Raw genomic sequence first — 8061 nt, 5'->3', positions numbered from 1 at the left:
CTAATAATAAAGTATTTTTAATTTAATTAAAAAAATATTTTTTAAATTTTTTTTCTTTCATCCTTATTATATGTTGTTATTCTTCACCACAAAAAAAAATAAAACTAAAAAAAAATAAAAAAATCAAAAAAATTAACGAGTAATGCATATATGCAATACACCGACGTTTTTTATAATGCATATGTGGAATAGTGTGCATTTTGATATTTGAAATAGTATTGAATAGCATATATATAGTTGTTTGTATTGTTTATTTGCAATAGTGTTATATTATATACAAAAATTAAAAAAAATCAATATAGTGCATATGTGCATTAGTGTTGTATTACATATATGCGATAATGTGTTTTGAATACAATTATTAGTTTCGTATTTGCATATATTCAATAGTGTGTATTGGATAATGCAATTGTGTTGTATTATATGCAATAAAACACTATTGTATATATGCAATAGGCATTAGTGCACATATGCACTACAGTACTACACCGACAAGTTTTTTTTTTTTTTTTTTAAGGGTCAATATCATCTTATTGGAATGAAGAAAGAAAAAAAATCACAAAATATTTTTTTTTAAATAGTTAAAAATAATTCTTTACTAATTCTCTAGTTCTCTCTAGATCCCACCCCCATATATATATATATATATATATATATTAAAATGGTTAGAATTTTAAATCTTGAGATTTATATAATGTAAATGAGATGATTTAGTAAGTTTTTGAATTCTTATAATAATTAATATCATAATTACATTAATAGGTTAATTATGATGTTTGACCAGATTTTAAAAATAATTACATTATTAGGTTAATTATAATTTTTGACCAAATTTTAAAAATAATTACATTAATAGGTTAATTATGATGTTTGACCAGATTTTAAAAATATTTAATAATTATTAATAATAATTGACTGTCTAGTATTTTAATTTATTTTAACATTTTTTTATTCACATGAATTATTAATAATCATTGATTGTCTAGTAATTTAATTTCTTTTTGATTTTATTAACATGAAAATTAGACAAGTGATAGATATACATGGAAAGTCTAAGCAACAACCAATAGGAAGAGGAGAAGTTGAGATAAAGTCTATTGGTTTAATAGTATGTATAGATGTGGATAATCATTTAATAAAGATATTAATTCCATAAATGGATTAATTACAAAAAAATCCCTCGAACTTTATGAGTTAGCAAATAAAATAATAAAGTAAGAATTCTAATGAAAATTGTGTTAAGACAGTTAATGGAAATAAAATTTTTCCAAGCTGACCTGGAAGCTCGACCCCAGCCATGTGTCACACCCCAACCTACGGAGGAAATGCCGGGGCATGAACTGATTGTCACAGCCCTCAAGGTTACTATCATGCAACATTATAACTTTCAATATCTATTTAATAATTTCCATTAAAACAATTATTCATTACAATATCTCAAAAACAAATAAAGCTTCAACCAAATATAAAATTATAAATAATATTGTCTCATTTAAACTTCTTCTAGCATAATCCCTAAGTGATTTTCAAACTTCAATTACTTCACATCATACGATGACCTGCATATGCGTTGAAAATAAAATAGTTTTGTCAACACAAGGTTGAGTGAGCAACACACCAGTTTAAATGTACATATAGTATGTATAAAAATAAGTAGTGCAACAAGTCATATGAGAATAACAAATTAACCAAATGAGCAAGTATAACTGAGATGTCGAGAAGTACAAAGCTATAACGACTGGTGTATGATCATACTATTATGAGATTATGTTTGACCTCTCCGAATGCGGTTCACGTAAACCAAATAAGCACATAAACAAGTAAGGTATAAGTTGTTAACACATAAGACAATAGCTGCAGTTTTGTGTATAAGTATATATGAAAAATATAAGTTTTACGCATATATCCCCAAAATGTAGAAATCGAGTAAAAAGAGGGGAATGTGGTACTCACTTCAAGGACGAGCAAAGATGATAAAAAAAATACCGGAAGTCTCACGCGAACGTTGGAGCCTAAGACGAAAAGAGAGCAAATGAAACGAGAGCAAACGGATACACTACGTTAGAGCCTAAGACGACACGAGCAAAGATGATACATTTGTTTATACATATATATAACCCTTTATGTAAATATGAGAACAAAAACGAGAGTTAAACGGTGTTTACAAAGTCGATTTTTAGTAACATAAATCTTATTTAGTCATTATTATTATTAATATATGTAATATCCCGTTTTCTCGTTTCGGTTAATAAAATAACATATGAGTTATTATCAGTCGAGCTTGTGTTGGGTTAAGTAATATGGGTAATGGACTTGGGTTAATAAGGAAGGGAGACAGGCCATGGGCTTAAACCCATGACCCATGATATATAAGCCTTAATTAACACCCATAATCCATTCATTCCATACACCATCAAAAACACACACTTAAGCTCTCTCTCTTTCTCTAACTGAAACCAAGAAGAAGAACTGATCCTGGTCCGAGGTAATGATAGTATGATATTGTATTGATCCAAAACCGCTAGATCTAGTCGCTAAATGACGAGCCGACACCATAAACCGTTAAAGTCACGAGATCCAGATGGAATCAGGTACAAACCAATCAAAAGATGAGCTTAGGGGTCACCCTAACTCAGATCTGGATCGAACGAGATGAAAATCGTTGTAAAATGGGGTAAAATACGCTTTTCCAGCCATAACCCGGTTTTCTGGCACGACGGCGCCGGAAAGACGACGCCGGAAAGGCGGCATACGAGGAATAAGATGTCAGAAAATGTTTATGACATTCTCTGACCTAACCCTAATTCGTTAACGAAGTAATAACGAATTAACAAGCAATTCGTTATGCCCATTCGTTAAGAAGAAATAACGAATTAGTAGCAGTTCGTTAAGCCATTTATTAAGTAATCGTTTACGGAGAACTGACGAATGAACCCCCAGTTCGTTATAAAGGCTAGTTCGTTATAAAGGCTAGTTCGTTATAATGACCAGTTCGTTATAAACGTCCATTCGTTAAGTGATAACGAATCAGTCAATTCGTTATGAATCCCCATTCGTTAAAGAGCTGAATAACGAACTAAAGTTTGAAAGAATGACAGAAAGGTCCCTGGACTTAGATAAAATGGATTAATTATAAAGAAACCCTCGAACTTTATGAATTAGAAAATAAAATAATAAATTAGAATTCTAATGAAAAATGTGTTAAGACAGTTAATGGAACGAAAGCTCGACCCCAGCCAGGGGCTCTGCCCCTTGGACCCTTCTAGGGGCTGCCGACCTAGAACCCCGCTGCCAGGGACGCTGCCCCCGGACCTCTGTTCATTGAAGATTATAATTAAACTAGAAACGTGATGTGGGTAGTGATAGTTAATTGATACGTGTATTTTTTATACAGTTAGTCGCGTATAGCTAAAGAAAGGAATAACCATTAACGGTGAACGAAACAGGACTCATGTGAGTTTCTAGCCCTACTTCCTTGTTATGTTTTCGGGGCTGTGTGGATACTCAATCTGAACGTTAATACACTTACCTTAAATGGTAAATATATGTTATAATTATTGATGTGATAGTATGTATTAATGTTATGAACGAATTCTTGTCGGTGCGTGAACGATCTTCGGATATTGCACGTATCGACAGTGAAAGTAATGTGTAGTATGCCTAGTATGAAATAGGTATGTATGAAAGTACGTAATGAAATTAGTAGGTACGAAATGATGATTATATAAATAAAGGTATGTATGGTTATACAACGAAGGGAAGGTGTGGTTAGAAAGGGAACCGACCACAATAATGTCGGCGAATGTAGGGAACCGACCCTAATAATATCGGCGAATGTAGGGGACCGACCCTAATAATATCGGCGAATGTAGGGGACCGACCCTAATAATATCGCCGAATGCAGGGAACCTTCCCTAATAATATCGGCGAAGGTTATAGGGCGGAATACTCTTTAAAACGTATATGTATGAATGAAAGTATGTATGTAAGTATGAAAGAAAGAATGAAAGTTTGTATGTATGTAAGTATGTAAGTAAATATGAAGGTATGTACCTTCGGGTGTTTATGTAAGTATGTGAATGTATTGTACGTCGTCTGATTAACTAGAACTCACTCAGCGTAGCTGACTCTTAGTATGCACGTAGGTTAACAGACTGAGACAGCTGGTTTTAGTGGGACACATGGCAGGATTGAAGAGGTTGGCATCTGAAATTCGTCATGATGTTTTGAATGCTATGTTTTATGTTATGTTTTTAAAAGGGCAAGTTATGGATGTTTGTAATGAATGGTTGACCTTTTATATTATTTCGCGAAAGTTTGAATTCACTCTGATATTTAGAACTATGTTTATGAGTAAATCCAACGTCCAAGGCACCGGGTTCGGGGCCTTACAAGTTGGTATCAGAACATAAGTTCGAGAGAATTAAGCATCCTACATTCTTAGACTCGATCAGAGAATGGGACTTAATCAAGAAAAGAAAGAAGATGCCAGTTCAAGAAATCCATGTGTCACTCAAGAAAGATAAGTAAAGGTAAAGTATGTGATTAATTTCACATGTAAAGTAGAATGATGAATGAATGGTAGATTAATTGCTAGAGAAAGAATGTATGAATGCTAGATTAATTGCCAGGATAGGAGTATATGATGATATGAACTGTTGATTGCCTAACTGTTAGAAGTAGAACAAGCACAAGTGAACTCACAAAGGGAAGTGAATAGGACACAGAGAGTAACGTGATCAGCTAATCAATTAAATGGTTCCTTAAGTGATGACGTTTGTGTTTCCTTATAGAATACGAATGGCTGGAGCGAGGAAAGTTGCTTGACTGGAAGGTCGTACAAGACGTCGTGGCAGGTCACGAATTGTCTGAGAACCTTCTGTAAGAACAGCCACTAACACCTGGGGGAAGGAAGTGCAGCTGGTAGAAATCCGAGCAACAACAAAGGGTATCAACTTGACCCTGTTGTTCAAGTTGCTATTGCTCAAGCTGTAGCAGTTTCCGTGAAGAACTTGAATCCTGAAAAGTCTGCTGGAAGTCATGCGAGAACTGCCGAGGGATCAGGAGAGAATGGTAAGAAATATGGCGATGGAGAGAAGGGTGACTCGAGTGAAGTTCGATCAGTGAAGGTTGATGATAGGAAACGAGGCCGAGGTGGGTGTAACTACAAGTCGTTCCAAGTTTGCGACCCACCGAAGCTGACTAGGCTAGGCGATGCAATCGCTACTCTCCAATGGATAACCGCGATCGACAAGGTTATCCGTATTAGTGAATGCCGTCCTGACCAAGCAGTGGGTTATGCTACCCAGTCGTTCGGAGAAGAAGCTATGTACTGGTGGGAGTCGGTGGAGCAGAGAAAGACTCGGGAAGAAGTTAAGGCTATGAGATGGGATGACCTGAAGGATATGGTTATGAAACGTTTCTGTGCTGATGCTGAGGTTGAGAGGGTTGAGATGAAGTTTCTAAACTTGAAGGTGGGTAAGATGACACACCGCGAGTACACTACTGAATTCAATCACATGTCTAGGTTGGTGCCTGACATGGTGAATACTGAAGCCGAAAGAATCAAATTCTACCTCAGAGGACTTCCACAGAACGTCCGCACCTTAGTCAAGGCAAGAAAACCTGCTACCTTCGACTCTGTTGTCGAACTCGCAGAGATGGTTTACGATGACCTGGCTGTGGACGATGTGGTGTTATAAGAGATTAAAGAGAAGAAATGGGTTGTTCCTTCCAAGTGACTTGGTACTCATACATGGAACCCTAGAGATAAGCGACAGAAAGTGTGGGAGAAGAGGTCATGTAGGATGTGCGGGATGATGCACGCTGGAGAGTGCAAGTGGGCACCGGGTATGATGTGTGCCATAAGTGTGGAAAGTCCCATGGTGGGGATGCAAATCAGGGTCAAATGCTTGTTACAAATGTGGCAAGATGGGGCACTTTTCTCAGGATTGCAATGCAAAGCCCACGTGTTATAAGTTCGGACATATATGTCACTTGGCGACGTCTTATACGAGTGATGAAGCTGGCGGAAAAGAGAAAAAGGATGCTGACCATGCTAGGCCAAGGACTAGGGCCTACATGCTAACTCATGAACAAGCCAGACAAATTCCTGATGTTGTGACGGGTACGTTTCTAGTGAATGGTATTTCTGCTTCAGTATTGTTCGATTCGGGTGTGAATAGAAGTTTTGTAGCTATGACATTTAGTAAGTTAGCAAAGATGAAATGTTGCCGTGTGCCTGAAACTTTTAAAGTAGAAACTGTGAGTGAGACCTCAGTTAGAATATTGAGAATGGTTAAGGATTGTAAGATAGAATTTGAGGGACATGAGTTACCTGTTACTTTGTATGTTATGACCTTAGGAGGGTTCGATGTAGTTCTGGAAATGGATTGGCTATCTGAGTTTGAGGCTCAGATAGTGTGTAAGAGCATATTGATAAGGTCAAGATCCTTGGATGGTGGTACGGTGACGGTTTATGGTAATAAAGAAAGGTCAGGACTTAATGTCATTTAGATGAAAAAATCCGAAGGATTGCTATGACGAGGGTGCGGTGCCTACCTGGAGTATGTTGTCAAAGCTACGGCCGAGACGAAAGAAGTGTAAGATGTTCCTGTTGTGTTTGACTATCCAGAAGTGTTCCCTGAGGACCTTCCGGGGTTGCCACTAGAGCGTGAGATAGAATTTCAGATAGACTTAATACAAGGAGCCCAGCCCGTCGCGAAAGCACCTTACCGCCTGGCACCGTCCGAGATGAAAAAATTGATGTCCCAACTACAAGAACTCCTCGATAAAGGCTTTATAAGACCAAGTGTTTCATCGTGAGGTACACCGGTGTTGTTCGTTAAAAAGAAGGATGGAAGTATGAGAATGTGCATAGATTATCGTGATTTGAACAAGCTTACGGTGAAGAACAGATATCCGTTGCCATGGATTGATGATTTGTTTGATCAAGTTCAAGGTTCGAGCTGGGTCTCACGAATAGACCTTAGATCAGGGTATAATCACCTGAAGGAGAAAGAGGCAGACAACACTAAGACAGCGTTTCGAACACGGTATGCACACTACGAGTTCCTCGTGATGTCTTTCGGTCTAAAAAAATGCTCCTGCAACATTTATGGACAAGATGAATAGGGTATGTCGTCCGATGTTGGACAAATCAGTTACCGTCTTCATTGATGATATATTGATTTACTCTAAGAGCGAGTCTGACCATGCTGAGCATCTAAGAGAAGTGTTGGAGGTTTTGAAGGGAGAGAAGCTGTATGCTAAGTTTTCAAAATGCGCATTCTATTTGCGTGAAGTGCAGTTTCTTGGTCACGTGATCAATCCTGAATGGATTACCATGGACCTAGCTAAGATTGAGGCGATAACAAATTGGAAGACTCCGTAAAACCCGACTGATATACGAAGTTTCTTAGGGTTGGCTGGCTATTATACGAGATTCTTGAAGGCTTCTCCAAGATAGTCGCACCGTTGACTGGAATGACCCGAAAGATAGTAGTATTCAGCTGGGGTAAGCTTCAAGAGGAAGCTTTCGAGGAATTAAAGAAAAGACTCACAGAAGCTCCAATCCTTGCTCTACCCGATGGTGATGAGGATCTGGTTGTTTGTACTAATTCCTCGCATCGTGGGCTAGGTTGCGTGTTAATGCAACGAGAGAAAGTGATAGCTTATGCGTCCAGACAGTTGAAGGTTAACGAGAGCACATAACCAATGCATGACTTAGAGCTAGCATCAGTAGCATGCTCTAATGATATGGAGACATTATCTGTATGGTACTAAGTGTACTATCTACACAGATCATAAGAGCTTAAAGTATTTCTTTGAGCAGAAGGAGCTGGACATGAGACAAAGAAGATGGTTAGAGATGATAAAGGACTATGACTGTGATATCAAGTACTATCCTGGAAAAGCTAACGTGGTCGCCGACGCGCTAAGCCATAAGAATGAAGAAGTCATTGCAAGCGTAAAGTTGTATAAGTTAATTGTTAACTCAGATCTCTTTGAAGAAATCATCGGGGCGCAGTCTGAGGTGAATACAAATGAAGGACTAATGAA

This window comes from Bidens hawaiensis, unplaced genomic scaffold, assembly GCF_021521415.1.
Source record: "Bidens hawaiensis isolate Kalapana, Puna unplaced genomic scaffold, B.hawaiensis_p1.1 tig00017772_1, whole genome shotgun sequence".
Taxonomy (NCBI): Eukaryota; Viridiplantae; Streptophyta; class Magnoliopsida; order Asterales; family Asteraceae; genus Bidens; species Bidens hawaiensis.
This window is presented reverse-complemented; position numbering follows the sequence as displayed.